Genomic DNA, 25,434 nt, shown 5'->3' with positions numbered 1-25,434 from the left:
AAGCCAAGCCTGATTTTTTCACTCCGAACTCAGTGTTCTTTTTAATACTTCCCACAATTCTCCACTAGGTCTTCCAGAGGTGCACTCTGTGCTACACAATTACACTCAATTTTCAGTTACCGACACTGGTTATTTTCTCTATTTCCTCATGTGAAAACCAAGTGTTTCTACTAGGTACCCTTTTAAGTACCTTGCAGCTCAAATAATCTCCTACTCTGTAAGTCCTCCTTCAACCAGGCTCCTTGAAAGTTGCTAGTATTTTACATATAATAATTCTTTTAATAATCCAGAAGTTTTTAATTGAACATCTATTTATGTTCTCAACACTCTACTAAGAATAAGGCAGATATAATAAGTTTCAGTTACTGTCTTCTAGGAAATTATGGTTTATTTCACTAAGTTAATATAAGCTTCATAATGGCTAGAATTCTAATAACCACTGTATCTTTAATGCCTACAATAGTGTCTGATACAACATATAAGTATATACAGTCATATGAGTGAATTTTCAAGACTAGAAAGCATATGAGGGGTCTATCTGTAAAGGAATAAATGTAGTCAATAAGATACATGCAGAGTATAAAATAAAAACAGTAAAATTCTAAGCCCAGACACCCAAAGAGCATGCCAACAGATATCAGGGACATTCTGGGATAATTAATAATTCCTCGCAGGGTTTTGAGCCAAAGTGGAGAGAAGCCAAACCACTTTTGGTCTTGTATATATCAAGAATCTTATCTTAACATAAACTTTGAGTTTTATTTACAAATTTTAGAACATTTTCCACAAACAATAGGATGTGCTTACAGGCATGAAAACAACACATCAGCCCAAACCATTTATAAACTCAAACATAACATCTTCAGGAGCAAGGGGGCTAGAAGAGAATAAAGCTCTGAAAAAGGGAGAACAATATGCATAGTCTGTTGAAATCAGATTAGAAATAACAGAACAATTATTTTAGCTAAAATTGATGCAAATTTCTGGGCTTGAGTAAACTGGAAAATATACTAGATCACACTGTATACCAATTAAAGTGACATTCAGTTTGAGTATATACTGCAAGTTTTATAAGAACTATTCATCATTTTCATCTCTCAGTATGGGTTTAATCATTCCCAACCAGTCCTCTGTCATCAGACCGCTGTCGCTATGTGTTTTTTAGAGACTTAGTTTACACACTTTGCAGGACTACTAGGAGTGAGTGGGCATCCTCTGCAGGATGTTATTTCAACAGCTATAGCTTTAGCGAAAATTTACTGAACATATTCTCTGTGACAGGCAGATAAAGAAACTGAGGCACAGAGTGTTTGCACAAGGTCCTATAAGCGGTAAGTGGTGGATCAGGATCTGAGTTCAGGAGGTCTGGCTCCAGAGCTGGTGCCCTAAACCCCTAAACTGAGCATGTATCTGTGTATAGCTACTACTTGTGATGCCAGTTTAGTCAAAGTTCAGCTTCTGCAACTGTATTTTGCCTTCTTGGTGGACTTTTCATGACTTGGGTTTAACTCTAGAATGATGTCCCCTTGCCATTCAACATGGATTGTTTTATATCTCACGATGTCATCAGTTTTTGTATGCTTAAGAAATATGATTTTAATACTAGCTTGAAATCATCAAGAAGGCAAAATTGAGAGGGAGAAAGTATGTATGATAATTTCAAAATTCTAGCCTGAAGGAGCAGATTATTAAAAACAAAACTAGTTATTTTAATTTTCGACCTTCCAGGAAAGTTTTAGAGAAGTGAAAACCTAACAATAGTTACCCACATGAAGTAAGAATGAAACCATTAAATTAGAAACCCAGTTGATTGGAGATGACTGAGCTGTAGAGTGGATAAGTTCCCTGTGAAAGAGAAAGCTCCAATGAAACAGAAATTAAAAAGGCATAAGGAAAGCATATTGGAGTAATGAGAGAGGGTTTTAGGAAGTCCTCAGTCAAGATGTTCCCTGAGCCTGACTTTCCCTGACAATGTTTCACAAACTTTACTGTGCAAGAGAATCGCCTTGTTAAAACATAGATTTCTGAGCCCCACCCCCAGATTTTCTGATTCAGTGGCTCTGAGGTTGGGACCAAGAATATGCATTGCTAACAGTCTCCCGGGTGATACTGCTAGTATCACATCACTTGGAGAACCACTGCTCTATAGTAATTGCTCTCAATATAGTATATACAGTCATCAGAAGGAGTATTCTTTAAGATATCTACATTATAAGATTGTGCCTTTACAATTAGGATCAGAGTATATACCAGAGAAAAAAACTAGAATGACTAAATCTTAAGTGATAGCAGAAAAATGAGAAAGAAAATCTACCAAAAAAGTATATCAGCTCTAGGAGCAGCAAGCAAACTGTCTGATGAGAGCTACTTAACTAAGATAATGAAAAAAGATATTAACTAGACCAGAGATGATAACCACCCTTGGCTAACATTGTCATCAATAAAATAGTGAGAAAGAACACCACTCCCATATGGTAAAGCTATATATTAGTTAAAATTAGATAAAGATTTAAGACTCTATCCTACATGTAATGGTGAGTCCAGAAGATTTAAAAGTGGAACACGACCTACTAGATTTAAATTTTAGGTAATGAAATTTATATCAACCAGGAGTCACCCAGTTAAAAATGAAACTCAATTTCAATTCAGACTAGCTTTAGCAAAATGGGAAGCCTATTGTTTCATTACCAGGAGTAAGTTGAAAATTTAACCCATGGTTGTATCTACATGTTAAAAAAAATATTCTGAAATTTTGTCAACTTTCTCAATTGTTCCTGAGACTATCATTTGTCAGATTTTAGTCTAATGTCCAACCATGAACCAATGTCTATGGCCAGATAACTGAAGGGTTGTGTTGGCTAGACTCCCAGAGCCAGTGACCTTGAAACATGAGTAGCCTTGTCAAAAGTCCCAATTTTCCTCTAGTTTACCCCAGTGTTCCATAGAAATAGTATCACTTTATCTATGCCTGGACATGAAAGAGTTTGGGAAACATTGCTTTAGAAGATAAAATAACATAAGATGGGAAATAGGCCACCTATTTTCCAATTATTGCTGTAATGATCCTAGTGAACAGAACCTCTAGGTGTTAAAGTCAAAATTGGTTATATAAAACCAACATCCCTAACTGTTATGCTGTTACCTGAGTTAGGCAGATAATAAATCCCTTTTGAAAGTGGCTTCTACACTCTCAGAAGGAGGAGGAGAGAGGGGAAAGTGGACAGAGAGGCCTGAGATAGAACCCGAGGCCTCCTGCGCTGATGCCCCCCTTATCCCTAATTCTATCTGCATGTTCTGGGCTCTGTTTTTTTTTTCTATTTTTCACGTAATCTTTGCTTAGGGTCAGGGTTCAGTGGCTAACAGAAGTTTGCAAAATGCCTTCAGAACAAGCCTAGGACAGAAACTCCTCCATTGTGGTTATGCCAGCCTTCACTATAGTAAAACTCAGAAATATTCTTTCCTTAGAAAACCCAGGCTAAACATTATATGAACTCTATACTGTACAGCTCCCTGTTATAAATAGTGCAAGGAATGAACTCTCTGGGACTGAATCTTTGATGTAGTTATGGTTTAATAGCTTAGTTAGTTTTAAGGACCTGGACTTAACTAAAGCTCAGAAATCAGCTTGTCGTCTTCCCCAGGCTCAGGAGCCTGAGCAGGGCATGCCATACACAGGTTTGGGACAATTCTGGCAGTAGTCCAGTGAGAAATATTGCATGCCAGGTTCACGCTCAATTATCTACAGTTTGAAAAAAACATAATCTGAATAAAAAAAAAAATTGAGGAAAAATAAAACTCATAAAAAGATACCCAATACAGCCTTTAGGAGAACTTCTGGCTTTTATGCACCTCGTTGTGGAATCACACAAAGATGATTTTAAAAGCCAAGTTTTGAAGTGAGATGTACAGTTCTGGGTTTTCAACAAAATCTGACAAGATTTCACACACTGTCAGAGACGTTCTTTTCTCTTGCCTGGCTTCCCTGTGGTGGGAGAGGGGACGGAGCCAATGCCCCAACCTCCTCACACTCAGGGAGCCACTTTGACCCAATTCCAGAAGCCCAAGGGCTGTCCTTAATTAGCATTGTAATTTATATTGCACAATTATGCAAATTGGGTACATAAACAAAATTATCCTTTCAGTTTGGCTTTGCTACATGAGAAATGCAAAGAGAGTTAAAGATAAGAATAAAGAAAACAATACATTTGCTTTAATGCAATGCACGGGTTCTTGCTTTATCCATTCTTTCGTTTTACTCTTTCACCTTGCACTTGGGGTTTTTAATATTTTCCTTTCTATTTTGTTTTTTTTTTCCCCTTCTTTTTATACTATTTCTTTCTTTCTTTATCTATGCTTGGCTCTTTTCCTTGAGAAATTTTCCATCTCATTAATTCTGCTGCAGGGATTCGTAACTCTTCAGGCCATTTCTTTGTTTTCTGATATGACTATTATCTCGACTGTCTAGAGTTTCCCTTTTCTTTTTGCTCCCAGATTCTCTCCTTTCTCCTGACATCCCTTTCCACTTTACTCCATTTTCCTGTTAGCCTGACTTGCTTTTATAACTGGGTGATACTCCTTGACTGATAACTAGCCAAACATGCTCAGGATCCTATCACTTTTACAAAGAAAACTAAAAATAAGCATGGCAAATAACAGAGCTTGGAAGATAGGAAATTTAAGATATAAAGCCCAGTGAAATGGAACAGAAAGCCAATGCCTAGAGGCAACAGACTGTTCGAATAGATATTAACTACCTGGTAATCAATCAACAAATCAACAAAGATAATTTTCCAACACTGGATGATATTCCAATTGAACCAGCCCCTTTAAAAAAAACTTTAACACCATATGGAAGATCAGAAAATCTAAAATATTTAAAACCTGTGAAAAATATAACCTTCTAGATAAAGCTGGATACTGGTGCTTGACAATATAGGGAGACTGTTAAAGGCATTTACAATAGAGATGCTTGAACAGAATTGTGAAGAGAATATAGAATTGTTCATTGCTTTATCTGCCCAAAACCAGGGCTCCCATGGGGAAGTATGCTTCCTTCTTCTATAGCCCTCTGGCTGCAGCAACAGCAGCCAAATTAAAATATAACCCAAGGGATACTAGACCCAACTTGGGCAAATCAGAACACCCTCCCTCTGGCTATCACTTTTTCCATTTTGAATAACAATCAAATGCTTCCACAACAGATTTTTAGTTCTCTGACCCCCACATTCTTCCCATTTACTTATTAAGTTTTAGCCACCGTGGTTGACTAATATCTCAGGTTATTGTGTTGCATCTTTCATCCTCTACTCCTGGAATAATCGAACATGGTCTCTTCTTGTCATTTGAGTCTCTACTCAAATGTCATCTCTGATAAATATGTACTTCTGTCTCTACCTAATGTTGACCTTCATTCCATCACTCACTTTATATATTACCTTGCTTTAATTTAGCACCATTGAAAATTGGCTTATATGTACTTAACTCTCAGATACTCATATTTTAACTTATTTGTTGCCTGTCTCTCCCCACTAGAATGTAAGGACTTGTCTGTCTGGTTCACCACTGTATTCCTGGTACTCAGGACAGTGTGAGACACAGAGAGTATTCTAAATTAAGTGAAGGAATAAATGTTTGTTATAGAATGGGCAATGGCCTAAATCTGGCCAAAGTTTTCCATCCTTATGATTTGTGGACTTTGAGATCAAAAGTTAGTCAAGTTCATGTTTGGGAGCATTGAGTACTAAAATTAAGAGATATAAAGCTTAGAGAAACAGATTTTCTACCATATGAAACAAAGTGAGTAAGCCATTGTGGGAGGAGGTAGGAGGTGGCGGGGGAGGTAACAAGTAAGAGGTGGCAAGAAGGAGTGAAGAGTAGAAATCAAGTTTGGACACAGTGTTTATTGCATGGTTTCTGATGTTCTGGAACCCCAGCTACATTCCTGTCTGGTTTCTACGAAACCTCTCAAGATCCTTTCTATGATTTCTGCTTTTCCTTAAACTATGAGTTGGATTTCAATCCTTACCATCAAGTAACATATAATAAATAGCATTATAACATTGTGCTCAAGAACTAAAATTGGGTGTACAATTAGAGTTTGAATCATGATTCTGCTATTTACTATCTGTCTCATGGAGGACCAATTTCATAATTTCTCTAAACTTTAGTTCACTTATCTAAAAATGAAGGGCAATAATAACACCTACCTGATAGGGACATTGGAGTGATTAAATGGAAGTATATATACAATCTGCTTAGGCACAATGCCTGCTATATATAGGAAGTTCCTAATTAAGGGTGAAAATCTGCTTTGGATTGGTATTTCAAACCTACCCTCATTGATGGTTTCTGTGGTACATTCTACATCCCACTTTGTTTAAAATATTTTCTAACTTCTTTTTATGATTAAATCTATTTAGACATGGACTTCCTTACTTTTCTCTATAAACAATGATGCTGTCATCTTTGATGGATTAGTTTCTACTAGTTGTCCAGGTGGGGCATTTGTGAATGAACAAAATACTTGGTGCTAAGGAATTAGGAAAATGATGGTATAGATTGATCTTCTTTAAGTATACATTGGTAAGTGTTAGGTATCCAGTCTATGAAAAAAAAGTAAGTTCACAAGATGAGATCCTGGAAGACAAACAATGGAAACTTACCTCTCCTAATGCTCTTGCGTTTTGCCTATTACAGGATGTGGGCTGTTACAATGAGAAGAATGAAACTATAAATGATTATGAAAGCTGGAGAGGGACTTGGACTGGATCAACCTTTTTGAATGAGGCTTCAGATACCATTTTGCTGCTCCCACAGTGTAGGCCTGTATCCTAATGTCCAGTCTACAAAGACCCCGTAAGCCAGCTCCACCCTCACCACGTCAATAAAATGGATGAGCCACAACTGGGAGTGGGGGTGGAGGATGGTGTTTGTGGGGAAGAGGCTGATCCAAGGCCAGTAAAATTAAAATCCAAGGAGTGATGACAAGGTAAGCAAGTATAAAAAGTATAAAAAGCAAAGTAAGCAGAGAGTAAAAAGCAGGTCTCCAGTAAGTTAACATGTATTTCTAAATACTGTATCATATCTTCCAAAGGTAAAAAGAAAAATATTAAAGAGGTATTTAAAAAAATTTATAGAATGAAATTAGAAGTATATAAGAAAAAATCTCAAAAACCTACACACAATTTAATGATATTAATAAAAAAAAGTTGACATTTTTGAATATGTTCCTTTACTTGAGTGAAAACTGGAATTTAGATTCTATTAAGTGACAGAATTGACTCTCTAATGAGCTTATAATTCCCAGGTAACATTTAGAAAGAGATTATGATGGGGTGAGGTAAATGACTGAAAAGTTGAGTATTTTTTAACACAATAGGACTGAGAGGATTTAAAGAGATTAAACACTTTGTTTTTCTGACAAATTTTGGGTGTGAGTTTGAGAGGAAAACTAGCTTATGAGTACTATATTTTCTGTTTACATACAAATTATAATGTGTGTGGAATTTTGTGACTCTTCTAATCCAGCAACAATCATTTAAAAAAAATGTAAAAAAAAAATTGTTTCAAATTTGCACAAAAACATATAATTCTAAGAAACATACTTAAAGTATAGTGAAGGGCACTGCAAGAAAACTTGAATATCTGGAGAGATATAGTGTTATTATATGATAAGATCAAATGTTATAAATTGGTCATTTAAGTTATTTATATATAGTTGAGATAAATGAAAGTATTGATGGATTACTGGATATTATTTTAATACTCTATACAAATTATATTTGCTAGTATTTCATCAAGAAAATTGCAATCTTCTTAAACAAGATTGCCTTCTATGTATTTTTAAATTTCCTATTGTATTTTTTCTCATTTCTATTTCTTTTTTTTTGCATTTTACTCTTTGCAGAAAATTTTATAGATTTTTTTCACTTAAAAAAATTAAGTTCTGTGATTCATTTGTTGATTTTACACTTTTCCAATTCAATAAAACGTGTTGTTTCCAGTCCCTAAGTTTGGTCCCTTTGATTTATTGTAACATACTTAAGTTCTTGAGATAAAGACTTGATTCATTTATACATATACTTTTAAATGTAGTAAATACTAAAGCTTATGAATTTGTCTCTGAGCGAGCTTTGGTAATATACCTGTGTTGAAATGTGGTGCTGCAATATTAGTAGAATAGTCTACAGTTGCAGTTTTATTTTCCATTTTGTCTCAATGGCTATTTAGGCAAATAGTTTGCTTATCTAATGTTGCTTTTGTTTCATTGTTAGTTTTTAATATCTTGGGGGTATAGAACCTGGATTTCCCAAGACATAGCTTGATTGAAGACACCAAGCAGAATATAAGATCCTTAGACTTTCATCTTACAGAAAAATAATTGAGAAGATAATGTAAGTTCAGTGTCTTCCACAGCGATTTCACATAGTCCAGCAGTTCTCAATTAGGACCTGGACCTGCAGCATCAGTGTCACTTGGGAATTTTACAAATGCAATTCTCAGGTTCCAACCAGCCCTACTGAATTAGAAACTCTGAGGTCTGTGTTTTAACAAGCCCTCTGTGTGCTTGTTAAAGTTTGAGAATCTCTGACAAAGAAGTCCAAAAAATAAGGTAACAGAATAAACATAAAACAACAAAACATACGACTCTTCTGTTGCTGTTTTATTTTGTTTAGAAAACAATTTGTCTGAATTAAAAGATAATATTTTCCCAGGAAGTTCATTTTTACCTACAGTAGAATTAATCAAGGTACCTATGATTCTATTGTATTTTTCCATTACCTGCCAAAGATTCATGACTGATTTTCAATATCTTTCACTGTATACTTAAGTGATCATTAATTCCTTACATTTGCTTTCAAAGATTCTTTCAAGCAGCAGTGTTGGATTTCACTTGTGCTTTACTTACCTCATTGAGATAATGTTACTATAATGATCTCACTTATATGTTGCATAATTAGATCTGATATCTCTCTAATGAGATATATCATGTTATTTGGAACCAGCTGCCCTCTCATGGATAGCAAAGGACATCCTATGCTAAATTGTCCAAGACATTTGATAATAAGTGGTCATTTCATACAAATTATTTTTTCTTTCTTTCTTTAAAAATCTAGTTGTTTCTGGATGGATTTTAACACTCACAATAACTCAAAAGATTAAGGATGTCAGCTGGCTTTGGCACAAAATATAGTGCATAACAATTATTTGCCTGGAGAATAAAGACTCGGTTACCAAGAAAAAATAGTTAACTGAGACTATAGACCAGGTTGCTCTAACATCATCATATTTGGATTTACACCATTTGTTATATTTTATGATATTATAGTTTAAACAAGAACTTCTGTTATATGAAGAATAAATTTATTTATTAAGAAAGAGCTACATGCTGGCTTAAGAATGTGATAGTTTTTTCAGAAACTGCTATGTATGTTCAATAAATATGAGATGGAAATAAGTACATGCATATCTATTGGGTTTGCTTCATTGGTTATTCATTTCTATAGAAGTACCTACGTGCACTGTTAATATAGACAAATGAATACACAACAGACATGTATATACATACAAGGTGAACTGCATGGAGGAATAGCCACTAGTTTACATTCAATGGTATTCTCATCTCTCTGCTGAATATAAATATATAACTATTTATCTAAACTGTATTTGCTTGTTAGTGAAACCAGAGCATGCAGTATTTTAGGAAAGTGTGATGAATTAATGGCTAAGATTACCTCACCTCCCTACAGTCTGTACAGAAGAGGAAATGAAGGGAGACAAACTGAACTCGGATGCTAGGGGACTCCCTTGATTCTGCCTGTCACCGTTTTAAGCTAGCTCAAGGCCTCGAGGGAGTCTGGTTGTTCTAGCCTTCGTCAGCTAGCCAGACTGTAACGGCCCACTGCTTTTATTCATTACCCTGAATGTAATGCACTAAATTTAACAAGTAACACACTCAGCGGGAATTTATTGGCCTTTTTGCAGCATGATTGCAAGGTAGAATATGGATATGGATTCCAATTACTGTTGACACCCAGATAAGAAGAACAAAATCTGTATATAATTATTAATCAAAGTTGATATTTTAGGGAAATAAAAATAAATAAATAAATATCTCTATACTACTTGAAGCAAATGTTCCCAGTCTGAAAGAACTCTCCCTGGTTACACAATAGAAACATTCCAATTAAATATAGCAATAATAAAATAGCAACACATAGAGGTAAAGTGATCCTATAAAGTATCAATTTTCACATAAAAAGAGCTGTGTGGAGTAGATGTACAGTAGAGAGAAGGCTAACAAATTCCAAGCATAGACTCATGTGTAATATGTAAATGAATCATCAAATAAACAATAATCTTTAAACAATTTAATATTTTAATTAGAAAAATAATCCATTTAACACTGCTATTCCAGATGATAACTACAGACCTATAAAATGTGGTAGGAGGAGTGATTATAAAAAATAATATGGTTACGCTTTCATATCTACAACATTGTTGTTTCCTGATCATGGAAATTAAATATGGTTAGCATATGAATATTTATGATGAACCTCAGAGTCTTTGAATTACAGTAAGAAAATGGAAGAAGCAGCTAGAATTTTTACTCACTTTGGGCAAGAGTTTGTTTTATTTATAAAGGCCATAGGAACACAATAAATGTAAAGGCATAAGAGACAGAACATGATCATATTTTATAATACTGTACATGAATAAAAAATATGCATCACTGGTAAAGGCTTGAACTCTCACATTACATAGAATCAAGTCCTGGTTTTAATAATTACTAGCACTCTGACCTTGAGCCACTAATTTAATCTCTCTTAGCCTGTTTCTCAACTGTAAAATAGGGATGATTATAGTAACTACCTCTGTTGTTATATTGACAATATCACGTATGGCACTGTATTATATACTGTATTATATACTTCAAAGTTGCTAAGAAAGTAGATTTTAAATGTAGTATAAATGTAGTTAAACATAGTTTAAAATCTCACCACAAAAAAAGAAATGACTATTATTGGACAAGATAGAGGTGTTAGCTAATGCTAAGGTGGTAATCATATTGTAATATATAAATATCAAATCAACACGTTGTACACATTAAGCTTACACAATGTTATGTCAACTATATCTCAATAAAATAATTCTGGTAAATTATTTAATATCATTCTGGATGCAAAGTAAACAATAAATATTAATCAGCAAATTTTTTGTTATTTTGTATTATTTAAATCCACTTAGTGTTGAAAAATCATTAAACTAGAAACAAATGCCATCATAATCAATCTTTTATACCTGGATATGTTTCAGTACAAATTTGAGCTTAAATATTTCAATGGAAAGATGGGACATTTTATTCCTATAACGATGAGCTTGGATTTGAGGTTACTAATTTTATGGCAAAGTTTTGTCACATAACTGTGTAAAGTTAAAATGCATTTCTGATATTGAGCATATAACATGCTAAGGTATTACACTAGTCTACTGATACCTGCTTTTGAGGTTAAAATTGGAAGAAAAACACATTATATACTATTTACATATATATGTGTGTGTGTGTGTGTACGTATGTATGTATGTGTGTGTGTGTATATATGTGTGTGTGTGTGTGTATATATATATATATATATATTAATGAAACTCAGCACATGGTCTGGTAGCATCCAAATATTGAGATATTATTTATTAGGGATCTATAGATGAACACTTGTATTTAGTCAGCAATTCATTCTCATTCTCATTACTTCAGCAAATGAAACAAAAGATGAAACATGTTGATTGGTCTTTATGAGACCACAGGGTTAATAGCAAAAGCCTCACTCAGCTTAGGTCAATGACCATCAGTCAGTGTTATTTCTACTGTAGTAGGTGAGACGATAAAGGTGGATCACTAACAAGTGTGTGAGTGTGTGTGTGTGTGTGTGTGTGTGTGTGTGTGGTGAGAAAAAGTCATGTGTTCTTGATAGCTGCACAGTTTAGGTTTTAAACAGAGAGTGGGTAGGTGAAAATCAAGTGTGTTGGGCCATGGTTTTCTCTGATTTTCCTAAGAATGACATGAAGCTTACCTATTTAAAGCCTTAAATAATTGGAATACTGAGACAAAATTATCTAAATAAGTAGAAAGAAGGACTTCTATCCAAATATCAGCTACCAATGTTTTGAGATCAGCCTTTATCAGACCCACGAGCCTAAGTAATGTGAAGTCAACCATCCTGCAAGGAATTTCAGCAAAACAGTGAAATGATTACTTAAACTGAAAAGTTTAACCCAAACTATCAAAGATATTATATTATATATATGTCGATTTTTATCACTGAATTCCGTCACTGCTCTAGTTTTTAATCCACAATACATAGGATCCACACATAAAAAACCATCCATATAACTTACAGATAGAGGCCTAGTCTTCTGAATCAGAGAAACATGCATAACACATGACTTTTTGAAAATTAAGGAAGAAAAAATAAATAATATTTTAAGTAAGCATAAGTAAATGCTTATATTGAAGGAAATTCATTCACTCTTTCATTCACTCACTCATTCATTCGACAATGACATATGAACTGCCTCCTCTTGGCCAGCTGTGTGCTAGCACTGAGGATACAGCACTGAATCAGATAGACAAGGTCACTACCCATATAACAGAACAGTAGAGAAAGATATGAAGCAATCATATAATTACAATTTTAATGAGGGTATTGACTGCGATGGAAGCCTATATGAGAATTTAAATCTGTTCTCGGGCAAGGGGTCAGAGGGTCTCATCAGGAAGTAACATTACATGTGCTAACTCAATCTTCACACCAATCCACTGAGATCAGTACTGCTACAATCATCCCATTTACAAATTAAGAAACTAAGGGAAAAAAGGCATTAAATATCTTAACAAATCGTACCACCAGGAAGGGATAGATTCAAGATCAAAACCCAGGCCATCTGGTTTTATACTGTGCTCTTAACCATTGTGTTACAGAAGTTCACGAGCATTTGTGTGGGGATGATGAAAACACAATGCAGATAGAAAGAAAGGCATGTGGGAAGAACTTGGAATGGAGAAGTTCTTGGTGCTCTACATCAGAGCAGCACTAATAGAAATGTAAGCCACATATGTAAATTAAATTTTCTAGTAGCCATGTTAAGAAAAAGTAAAAAGAAACAGGTGGGTACAGTACTCTGGAATGATGATTTGGCAGTTTCTTATAAAACTAAACATGCAAATACCATATGACCCAGCAATTAGACTCAAGTATTTACTCCAGATAAATGAAAACATATGTTCACACACACAAAAAAACCTGTGCATGAATGTTTATGACAGCTTTATTCACAATAGCAAAAACTAGAACCAACCCAGGTGTCTTTCAATGGGTGAGCAGTTAAACAGAGTGTGGTACATCCATATCATGGAATGCTATTCAGCAATAAAGAGGAATGAACTACAGATATATGCCATGGCTCAGATCAATCTTCAGAGAATTATGCTAAGGGAAGAAAGTCAATTCCCAAAGGAGACACCTGTAAGATTCCATTTCCATAACATCCTTGACATAACACAATTATACAAATGGAGAACAGACAAGTGGTTGCTAAAGGTTAGAGCTTGGGAGGGATGGAGCACAGGAATGGGTGGATGTGGTTATAAATGCACAACACAGGGGATCTTTGTGGTGAAGGAACTGTTCTGAATCTCGATAGTGGAAACATGTATCTACACATATAAAAACTGCATAGAACTAAACACACACACATGAACAAATGAGTACAATTAAAACTAGGAAAATTTGAATATGATTATGTCATTGTCAATACCCTGGTAGTAACATTGTGAAAACAATTTGCAAGATATTACTGTTGGGCACACAGGGTTTCTCTGTACTATTTCTTACAACTGCATAGGAATCTAGAATTCTCTCAAAACATGTGTTAATTAAAAGAAAAATAGATTGTTTATTTTATTTAACCTAATATCTCCAAAATGTTTTCAATATATTAAGCAATATGAAAAATATTGAAATTTTTTACCTTTTTTCATGCTGTCCATTTGAACTAGCTACATTCCAAGTTTCTACAGCCACATGTGGCTAGTGGCTATCATACTATGCCACACAGTTGTAGGGAATACAAAGACAAAGTGAAGACAGAGGTAGGCAATAGTCAGGTTAGAGAGAGAACACTCATAACAAAATGGACTACAGAGCCCAGTGTTAGGGCTGTTTTCTCTGCCTGGAATCCTCTTCCCATGGTATCTCCTTGACTTGCTCTCACACTAAGAATTGTCTCTGCTCAGATATCTGTCACAAGGTCTTTCCCGATCTACTTATATAAAAGAGCAATTCCATTTCTTGACACTCTGTATCACCCATTAAATGCTTTCATTTTCTTGACATTACTTATACCATCTGACATTCTATATGTTTACTTACTTGTTTATTGTCAGTTTCCAACAGAACCTGGAAGAGTGCCTGGCACACAGACGACATCCAATGAATATTTGCTAAGTGAATTGTTTGCTGAACAAATTAATTATGTTTAATTCTTTCAAAGTTCTTAAATAAACTGCCTGTCTCAAGTAAAATCTGTAATCTCTTTGAATTCATAAACTGACGTGAATTTCAGAAATTAGGTAGAGTCTTCTGAGTTTTCAAAGTACAAAGCACAGGAGCAATCTCTTTACATCCCAACAGGATCAACAAGATTTTTTAATACAAAGAATAAGATTTTGACTAGAAGCTTGTCTTTTTTCTTGAACGTTACCACTTATTTTAGAGAACTCATTTCTGACTATAAGATCATTTTATTTATATTTTGTTCCTATATTCATGACAAATTTATTTACATGATGTGGAATTCACTTTTCTACCAACTAAATTAATTCAGAAATTCTGAAAAATGGTAATCATTATTCCTGAATGTGCTATCAAAGCCCTCCTAGTACTTTGGGACTTTCACGACATGTCACCTTCTTAAAGAATTCCCCAATAACTCCAATCAGAATTTCTTTCTCTCTGGCACTTCCATTACTGCACCTGATATGTACTTTAATTCAACACCTATTTATATCAAAGATATTTATGAAAATGTTCTCACTTCAGGAAAGCAGAAACTGTCTTTTTTTCTCTGTCATTAGCATAGTGTTTTACACTTCCCAGTTGGACTTAGATAAATATTTGATGAATTGAATAAATTCTGTTTTGTTTTAATAATGTATGCATACATCTAGTCTAGAAGACTTGGTAGGCAAATTTGTATAAGATACCTCTCAAACACAAATTCATACCAGAAGAGAACTAATATTTGTCAAACTCCTATGATACATTAAAGATTTTACATGTGATCTCATTTAGAACCCATAATATATGGAGTATTATTATTAATTCTGTGTCTATGAGGACATAGAAATTTAGGAAGAATATGTAACTTTTACAGGATCTAATGGCTGTTAAATGTCAGGATTTTCTCTGTCTGCCTGAAATCCAGTTTAAGTATTATTTCATACTTTAGCATAGAGGTCAAATATTTCAATGTAGAGATAGCTTCTAGAGACAAGTGATACGAGGTATATATTTTATTATCAAATTTATCCAAAGTTTCTGGAACCCAAAAGACGACATTAATAAATTAGGGATTATCCAGAGAAATGCAACCAAGATATGTTGAGTTTCTAAAACTATTTTTCACTTAAAATAAAGGAATGGGAGTGTTTTATCTAAGAAAATAGTAAATGATACTTCATGGTAAGGAATTTGGCTTCGTTCAAATTGAGATCTGTTCTTTGTACCTTGTTCCTGGGAGGTGACCTCTAAACACTTGGAATTTCCCAAGGACTAGGAGTGTCTGCTATTTACGGTGAATCCTTTGGACAACCTGGTAACTCAATCAATCAGTCATGCCTATGTGTCAAGTCAATAAAAACTCTGGATATTAAAGCTCATGTGAGCTTCTCCTGTTGGCAATACTCCATGTGTATTGTCATACGTCAATACTGGAGGGGGGACACACCTGACAACAATGGAAGCCTCACATTTTGAACCCTCCCAGACTCTGCACTGCATCTTTCCCTTTGGCTGAGTTTTAGTATTATTTCTCTTTAACAACCGAAACTGTGAGTATAGTAGGGTTCCAGTTAGTTCTGTGAGTCTTTCTAGTGAATTATCAAACCTGAAGGTGGATTTGTGAAACCCTGAATTTGCAGGTGGTGTCAGAAATAAGAGTGGTCTTGTATGCACTCTTCTCTTTAACTTTGTATTTGGACCCTAACTCCTTGTAGTTGGGCTCAAAAATCTTGGGCAGACTTGATGGTCTGGAAGATTATACACTTAATTCTGTGTAAATGTATAACAATATTTTTAATTTTAGATAGAAATAATTTTAGATATCTTTAAAAATGTATTATAGCGTGTTAAAAATCTGTGGGGAAGAGGGTCATGAAAAAAGATCTTAAATATTCAAAGTATTACTATGTAGACATATTTGGCATTGTTCCAGAGACAAAATTTGGCTCAAATAAGAACTTTCTAAAAAGAATTAGAGCTAGTCAAATATGTCATGAACTGCCTATGAAAGAAATAAGCGCCCCTCCTTAGGAAATGTGAAGTCCTAGAGTAGAATGCTATAAACCAGATGTCCTGCTAAGGGATTCCATCCTCAGAGGAGAGTGTGGGTGATTTTAAGATATCTGAAACTCTAAGATTCTGCAATTGTACAGCCTCTATTTCTTAAAAATAGCAACTAATAAAGTCAAGATTAAATGTTTAATAAGGCAAGTTCTTTAATTTGGCTTGTACAAAGATTTGTTAATTTTGTTTTGCTTAAAAATACCACACACTCACAAAAAAAGAGTGCTCTAGGAGAGAACATTTAAATTTATGCAGTGCTGGCTCAAATCTTCCCATGTAAGTTTTTGTCATTACAGGGAAAATAAGGAATAATTACTTTCAAATGTTAATAGAAAGCATACCTTCTCTGAAAAACTATTCTATCACCAATACAGAATTTTAATGATTTACCATAAGTACTGTTATTTCATTACAAATTGAATCACAGAAAAGCCTTTTCAAATAAATATAAATGGATATAAACAAAATCTAAAACTGTCACATAAGAACATAAACTATACACTTAACAACACTTTAATTTAATGCAAAATATATTTACTTGTATTTCATGACACTTTTTTTTTCACATTATAATATACCACTAAATGTTGTCACATCAATAGCTCATGATAAACACCTTCTGAGACTTCCTGAGTAATTGCCATTTCTTTATACTCAACTGAATTTTAAGTTCTTGAGTAAAACTCTCAGAGTATGGGTTTTATTGAACCAATAAAAACTAACCTGTTCCTTGGTATAAGTTATATTTCACACATTTCTGTTAATATTCTAATCAGCACAAAACATTGTTAATGCAAGCAATACAAAGTACCATACTCAAAAGAGATAATGTCAATGACCTGACATGTTATGAAATAAAATAATAAGAATCCCACCATATAACAAGTGTAATAATCCCTGGTCCAACATTGCCCAGAGTATCTCATTGCTATTGTTCTGTAGAGATTATTAAGTTGGAGTTGCCTTGAGCTATCCTTGTCTATTTTCACAATAATTTCATCACTTTGCCCTAAAGGCTCAGCCTGCTCCAAGTTCCTGACTGTGACAAGATCTTATATGAAATAATAATTTTAAAATCATGTATTAAATTAAGGAGCTTAATTAAAACAAAATTCTTTAAAAATATTCATAACAATGATATAACAAAGCAATATATCTATATCGTAACTTTGAGGGCAAAAGGAGTAGGAAGAATAGAAGTATAAGAAGTGGGTCATAGACTCCCACATTTCATTTTGTAGATTTATGTAACTTCCTGAAAAACTTCTCCAATTCTTCATGTAGAATGAAAAGAGATTCAGGGAACCTGAGAACTTGAAGAGTTATCAGAGTCTAAGTAAGATATCTTCCAACAGTTTCAAAATAGGATATGGGTCTAATTTTAGTGATGTATTATTGAATAATTGGAGTATTTTTATACATGATACCATAGATTTAAACCAAAAGCATCTCTCTATATATAAATTGAAAACTAACTATAATTTATCTCCAATAAATATATATAGCAGAAAGATATATCTTCTTTACATCTGGTGAGGAATATGAGATTAGAGTTTTGTCAAAATGAGCTAACTATAAATTAAAAATCTTTAATTTTCCAGTTTCTTACAAATAAGAATCAAAAGGACAACCATAGAGGTGGCCATTTATAAAGCCATAAATTTCTGAAACTTCATAAACAATCACTTTTATTTCCATTCCCAAGAATACACACATACTTCTGATTTTAAAAGACAATTGACATATCATATCATGCATTTATATTATCTCAACTCTGCATCCCAGGATAGTGACAGGGATGCACCAGCTCCTTGGAGTAGACTGGAATGGTTCACATGCTCTACCACAAGATAGTTCTGATACTTTCAGTTGTCCCTATTACCTAGCGTATACTGGTTTTCTCTAAAGTTCTTCTAAGGTTAAAAGTCACCACAACACAATTTTACTAACAGAATATTATCCTATCCATTTTTTTTTCCCCCTGAGAAAAACCTAGGATTATTTTAGATTGGAGAAGGTCTCCATAGAAACTTATGTTTGTTCAAAGCTACTTCTCCAGGAATTTCTACACAATTTAATTCAATTTCAGTATGAGTGAAATAATCTAGAGTTTGACATTCACTAGAATAATGGTGCTCAAACTTGCTCAGCTGGTGGAATCACTGAGGATTAAGGTGCTCTTTTTGAAATATTATGAAATAATGACATATTAAATTCTAACACAGGTTTGAAATAGTTGATTACCAGATGATGCAACCATAATATATGCAGCTGACCCTTGAACCACACAGGTCTGAAATGCATGGGTCCACTTATATGTGGATTTTTTTTCAATAAATATAGAGTTGGCCCTGTGTATCCTTGGGTTTTGGGTTCTGCATCTTGGATTCAACAAACTGCATATAGAAAACAGCATTTTCAATTCACAACTGGGACTCAAACAACGTGGAGGGTTAACTGCATGCACTGTTCTATGCCATATCACATAATGGACTTGAGCATCTTCGGAGTTTGGTATCCACAGGCATCCTGGAACGCATCATCCATGAACACTGAGGGATGGCTCTAGTTAAGTTTTTAGGGAGTCAAAAGTTATACACGAATTTTCAACTGCGTAGGGCTCAGCACCCTTAAACCCCATGTCGTTCAAGGGTCAACAGTAATTATAAAATCACAAATCTTCCCCCACTCAACCACAATGAAGCTAGATTTTCTATGTGCTTCCTGGTGGGAGGTACATGATACCATTTATGAATGAACCTTGCTAAAACAAAAAAAGAAGAGAACCTTCAGTCTAGTTCTCTGTTTACAAGAAATATCAGTAAAGAACAACATTGCTAATGACGCTGCAGGGGTGCAATCAGCAAAACCCAGAATGAAAAAGGCACTAAAAGAAAACTGACTCAGTTTCATCAACAAATAAATCACAAAGAACTAAAAGAGGAGGAAACCTACAGCTTGAAAGAGACTTTAGAAACATATAGCTATGTTTGAATCTTAATTTAAACAAATTAACTATAAAAGATGACACAACTAGGAAAATGTATACTTTTATGAAATATTTGATATTAAGGAATTACTGTAAATATTTGTAGGAGTAATAATGCTACTGTGGTTAAAAAAAGTACTCTAGAGATAAATACTGAAATATTTATAGATGCATGTGTATTATATAATGCATGGCCTTGCTTAAAATACACTAGGAAGTGAATGAGTGAATATGATAAGTATGGATGAAAAGAGATTGGCCCAAAATTAGTAATGGCTGAATAGTTGGATATATATGCAAAGGAAAGGAAATCACTATCGCAAAGAGATATCTGTACCCCATGTTCACTGCAGCATTATCTAAAAGACAAGATATGGAAACAACTTCAGTGTCTGCCAACGGATGAATGGATAAAGAAAATGTGATATACATACACACAATGAAATATTCAGTCATAAAAAAGAAGTAAATCCATTTGTGACAACATGCATAAAAGTTAAGGGCATTATATTAAGTTAAATAAGTCAGATAGAGAAAAACAAATATTGTAGGATCTTACTATATGTGGAATCTATGAAAACCATACTTATAGAAATAAGTTGTAGGTTGGTTGCTGCTAGGGCTCGAGAATGGGCACAATGAGTGATGGTGATCAAAAGGTACAAAGTGCCAGTTACAAGATGAATAAGTTCGGGGGATCTAATGTACAGCATGGTGACTGTAGTTAACAATACTGTATTGTATAGCTGAAAGCTGCTAAGAGATTAGAGCTTAAATGTTCTCACCATAAAAAAAAAGGTGATGAATGTGTTAACTAACCTTATTGTGGTAATCATAATATATTACACGATGTTATATGTCAACTACATCTCAATATAACTGGGAAAAAAAGATGTCAATTCTCTCCCTCCCCACAAAAAAAAAAAGTTGAATAGTTAAAACTTTACATGTGATGATGTTAATTTTTGGAATATATTTGGAATTTTTATAAAAGTTTTTAAAAAGAAATCTGATGATCTAAAATATATTTTCATTCATATTAATATAGGTAGAAAACTAAAAGAAAAAGTAGCAAAAATACATCTGGAAGAATTCATTAAAATAGAAAATTCACCTCATTGAGTAATATTTGGGGGTTGGGGGAGATTCTGACCAGGGTTTGGGCAGATGGAATCCACTGTGGAAGTGAGCCTTCTAAGACAGATGGCCCTTAAGAAGCAGAACAGGATCACTGCTACGAAACCAATATATTTGAATTATGTGCTACTAGGAGCATAGAGAAAAAGATTAAGATTAGCTAGAAGGGTAAAAGGAATAGTTTCTTTCTTACCTTATTTCACAGACCAAACACTCAGTTGAATCTTTTACTGAAGTACAGAAAACTTTATATACTGAAAGAAATGAGTGGAGGAGACTGAGGGTAAATGATACAAAAAGTACTTTTATAGTATTTAAAACAACAGATATTAGCTTTTTCTTCTAATATAGATTATTTATACCTAAGCTGTGTATTAGTCTTTCAGGGCCCGTATATTTTTTTTTCACTAATTTCTTTCAGACTGATGTCCATTTTGGTGCCTGGTTAACTCAAATCATTGCCAATATTTTGCCTGTTATTTCACTAGTTTTGTCCAACTGGGGCTGAACTGTACTGTTTGTGGCCAAATAATAAGGCATCCATGTTATTAATTCAATCCATCTGCCTTGAAACTTGAGTGAAACCTTTACCTTTTTGTTGGCTCATCCCTGGTCTCGAACTTGTCGGAGCGTAATTGGATTATAGTTAAATTGAACCCACTATTCAATCAATAATTGAACTATGCTCTTAAAATGTATTCTGTTTAACACTGAACGAAAGCAACACAACTTGACTCTCGTGAAGTGTTATAAAGAGCTGCAGTCAAGGGGACACATCTTTTATTCTGATCGGTGTATGCCGTTGCTATCTTAACCTTGAGCTGGGCAGAGTTATGAATAGTTACATAAAATTCTTTTATCTTTGTTGCTTCAATGTTAAGGGCCTTATTAACACAAAGACATGAATTGAATTTGTAGCTAAACATTTAAGTTTAGTGCTGATAATAACAAACTAAGAAGGAAATAGCTACTGTTTAACTGAGTATGTATTTCAATCAGACACTGAGCTAAGGGCTTTATCTTCAGCCTTACGTTTGTCTACTTTTCATTATTTTTGTCATTTCAAGAGATCATCCAGTCAGTTGCACCCTTCAAGACCACCACTCTTTCCTTGAGACTTTGCAGTGGCAGTGATCAAAGTTAATGCAGCTTTTAAATACGTGTCAGCTGTGGGCTGGAGCCATCCCACACTGATTCAGGATACTATTATGCCCATCTTTCCCATCCACATTAAGCAACAACATATTGGTAGTTTTAAATGGCCACAATGGGATAATTTACTACAGAAATTATTAAGTGTCTTTTTTACCCCATAGAGAGCCAGTTGCAAGAACAGATAAAGTAAAGGTGTGAGCCATGCATTCCTGGCAGAGGGAACAGCAAAGGCTCTCCAGAGGGCATGTGCTCTGCTGGCCGAGGAAGGCAACGTAGAAAGTGTAAAGAAGAGACTGATGATGTCCGCAAGGTAGGCAGGGGCAAGGTCATATGGAGTTATAAGCACAGTCAGGGTTTTGTTATTCTAATTACATGGAAAACCACTGGGGAAGTGGTGAGGAGAGTGGTGACTTTAGTCGACTTGCATTTTAGACTAGTGCCCAATCTCCTGTCCCCGGTAAAGACTACAGTGGGTAGTAAGAGGAGAGAAGACTAGTTACGTGGTTCTCTCAAAAATGCTGGCAAGAGATGACGTGCGTATATAGGACTTTCAGGGTGCTGGGAACCATGAATAGACAGTTAAAGGACTGTGGATTTAAATGTTTTTAGACTTCCTAAATTCTCTTTATAACTGTGCTAATTTAGTTCTTACTACATAGAAGAGAGAGTAGGGAAGAATTCATATATTCATTCAACAAACACATTGATCATTAATAAGAGAACGGGTGCTATGAACTTGAGAATAGAGGTTAAAAATGCTCTGGTTTTTTCTTCAGATTGCACAAATCTTTTGCCTTTTACTAAAGATTTCCATGGAGAGATTAGAGGTTAAAAGCAGCTTAGTTTACTGAATAACTAGCAACGACTGGGTTCCTCACATCTGAGTTCTCTCTTACTTAATAAAACTCCCCCAACTCTGACCATAACCCCTCCAGTAAGTTCTCTGCATCCACGGGATGCCTCTGGGCCCTCTGGCTGCTTTCACTCAGGACTGCGAGGCTGCTGCCATTTAAGATGTTTTTCTCTAGAGTTTGAGAATGAAAATAGAATATAGTCTATGTGGTATCCACGTGCGTGCACACACACGCGCGCACACACACACACACACGCACACACACACACGCAGCACACACACACACTGCCTGCAGCCAGCACACACACACCGCACCGCCGCGCTGCACGCGCGCTGCACCACCACCGCGCACGCACTGCGCGCTGCACGCTTACCACCGCTTTACCTGCTGTGGCCTTTACCCTTTTGCGCACACGCCACTTTTACCATACGCACACACACACGCTTTACTGCCTTTTTTACCACACACACACACACACATTCTAGTTCCAATGTAAAACTATTGAATCTTCTAAGACTTTCCTTTTACAAATCTGCCCTATTTCTATTGACATAGATATGTGATTTTCCAGCCAATTAAGCTATGGAATTTAATTCATGTTTTCATTATGGTGGTCTCAACTATCCCTTCTTCCTTTCTTATCTTTTCATAGTAAGGTTTTAGGTGAAATACAATAAAATTTTCACAGATTCCCTTCATCTTTTGTATTGTTTGACATCAAAAGACATATCCTCTCATATTAACCCCACAGCTCTCTGTGTTGCCACGGGTATTGTGAATTCAATATCTGTTTCAAAAGTTACACTTTTTTTCTTTGTCCCAAACAAAGAGCAGATCTTTGCTGTTTTTTCCAAACCAGCAAGATTCAAGCCCTGAGTGAACATTTGGGCATTTTAGTAGAGTGGTGACATTGTTCTCTATAATATGGACCTGCCTGTGACTCCCAAGGAACCTAGATGGAAAGGAATCCTTTCGATATCAGCTAAAATCTAGGATTTATGAAAAGGAAAGGGAGGTGCATGAGTCAACAGGCAGACAGTTCTTGAAGCTGAGAATAAGTATACCGAGCCGATATTCCTGAGAATGGGGTTTTTGAAATCTAAATACTGTAGAACCCAAATTGTAACACAAGACACTTTAATGTAACTAAAAAATTATTAAAGAAGCAGGGAAATAATAACCATTACATATTATATATAAAATATATAAGTATACATACCATATTGTTGATATATTTTTAATTTTGAAAATGCCCCAAGTGCACAACCTTGCCCATAGTGTCCTCAGTGTTATAACGAAGATGAAAAATAAAATAACTTGGGAATCCTCTCCAAGGTGTGAGTGAGCTGCACTGGACTTCCACCTTATAAGCAAGGCTTAGGAGCTTGGGAAGGGTTAAAGTTTTGTCTGTGACACTGAAATTGAGGCCAGCTGTAGGTCATATTCACGTCCCAGTCACAGGAAAATGAACCTGTGAGACAGAACCTAATTATCTGCTAAACCAAAAGCCAGTCTCAGTTCAATAACTTACGACAGAGCTAGCAGCCAGATATAGTGTTACCATGGCAACGTTGGAAAAGGCTCCACTGCGGTTGAGAATAAGGAGGAAAGGAAGGAAACTGTAACCCTAAATGTGCTGTAGCTGTTTGATCTTGGACAAGTGGCTCTGTCTAGAAAACCAGGTTATTCTCTACATGCCTACCATTGTCTAGTCACTGTATTATCTGTTACAATCCCTGAAAAGAAAAATGAAATTATAATGTCTTCTGGGCTTAAATATAATCCACTAGCAAATGGCTAACTGGGAATTAATTTTAAAGAGAAAAACATAAGCTTTCTCTTTCTCCTCCTCCATGTCATCCCCAAATACAGATAAAACAGGACACAAAGGGTGGGGATTTTTGATACCTCATTATTGTAATGAATGAGTTCCGTGTCCATAAAATTCATTGTCATCCTATTTTCCTCTTATCCCCAAATTCTGAGATATTTTTGAGAGAAAACTTTTGGGAATTAAGCAATAACATTTGCTTTTCTAAGGTGTAGGATTAGAACTGCAGAGGGAGAATAATTTTTCATTGTGAACTCTGCCTAAACTTTCAAGTGAAATAAATTCTTGGAATACTGAGTTGAGAAAAATCAAACATTAGAAGGAGATAAGCTGGGCTATATGGTCATTTTTCTTCTTGCCCATTAAACTTTGTAATTCTTTTTGGGAAAGCACTGGATTTCTGAATTTAGAGGATGATATGTCTTATGCACATAAAAACTTCAATAGCCAGTTACCATGAATACAGTAAAAACAGTATCTCCCTAAAATATTTGCAAAAGAAACAAGAGCTTTCCATATGTAAAATGCCTTTAGAGGAGAATTCAGAAATACATTTCTCTCTCTCTCTCTCTCTCTCTCTCTCGCTCTCTTTCAGTTTTTCCCAATGAAGACAAATCATGCTAAAGCTTGTCAGTTACAATTATTGGATTTGAAGATATCTGACAATTTTGATATGCCACTAATAATGTAATAAGACACATCTAGCATTTAATGTTATCAATTGGGCTTGCTATCCAGTTGTAATACTAAATTTGAATCACATAGCTATATGTATAAATATACAGCTATAGCAGTGTTTCTTATGTATAACTTATAAACACATTGAGTTTGGAATATGGAGAGGAA

At 34.9% G+C, this 25,434-nt stretch overlaps 1 long non-coding RNA gene and 1 other non-coding gene across 21 annotated transcripts in view; one reads left to right on the top strand and one right to left on the bottom strand.

Annotated features, from left to right (window-relative positions):
- LOC120598611 (uncharacterized) overlaps nucleotides 1-25,434 on the bottom strand; it is a 380,220-nt gene that overhangs the window by 109,628 nt on the left and 245,158 nt on the right. Inside the window, exon 7 of one of the 20 annotated variants that reach the window (XR_005651648.1) lies at nucleotides 20,942-21,002. The exons of the other annotated variants lie outside the window; for them this stretch is intronic. This is a non-coding gene — a long non-coding RNA (uncharacterized LOC120598611). The remainder of the gene's footprint in view (nucleotides 1-20,941; nucleotides 21,003-25,434) is intronic. 20 annotated transcript variants of the gene reach the window in all.
- Nucleotides 22,660-22,775, top strand: LOC120599203 (U5 spliceosomal RNA). The gene has a single exon (XR_005651815.1). It is a non-coding gene; the product is annotated as a U5 spliceosomal RNA (small nuclear RNA).

Source organism: Pteropus medius, unplaced genomic scaffold (assembly GCF_902729225.1).
Source record: "Pteropus medius unplaced genomic scaffold, Ma_sr-lr_union100, whole genome shotgun sequence".
Taxonomy (NCBI): Eukaryota; Metazoa; Chordata; class Mammalia; order Chiroptera; family Pteropodidae; genus Pteropus; species Pteropus medius.
This window is presented reverse-complemented; position numbering and strand designations above follow the sequence as displayed.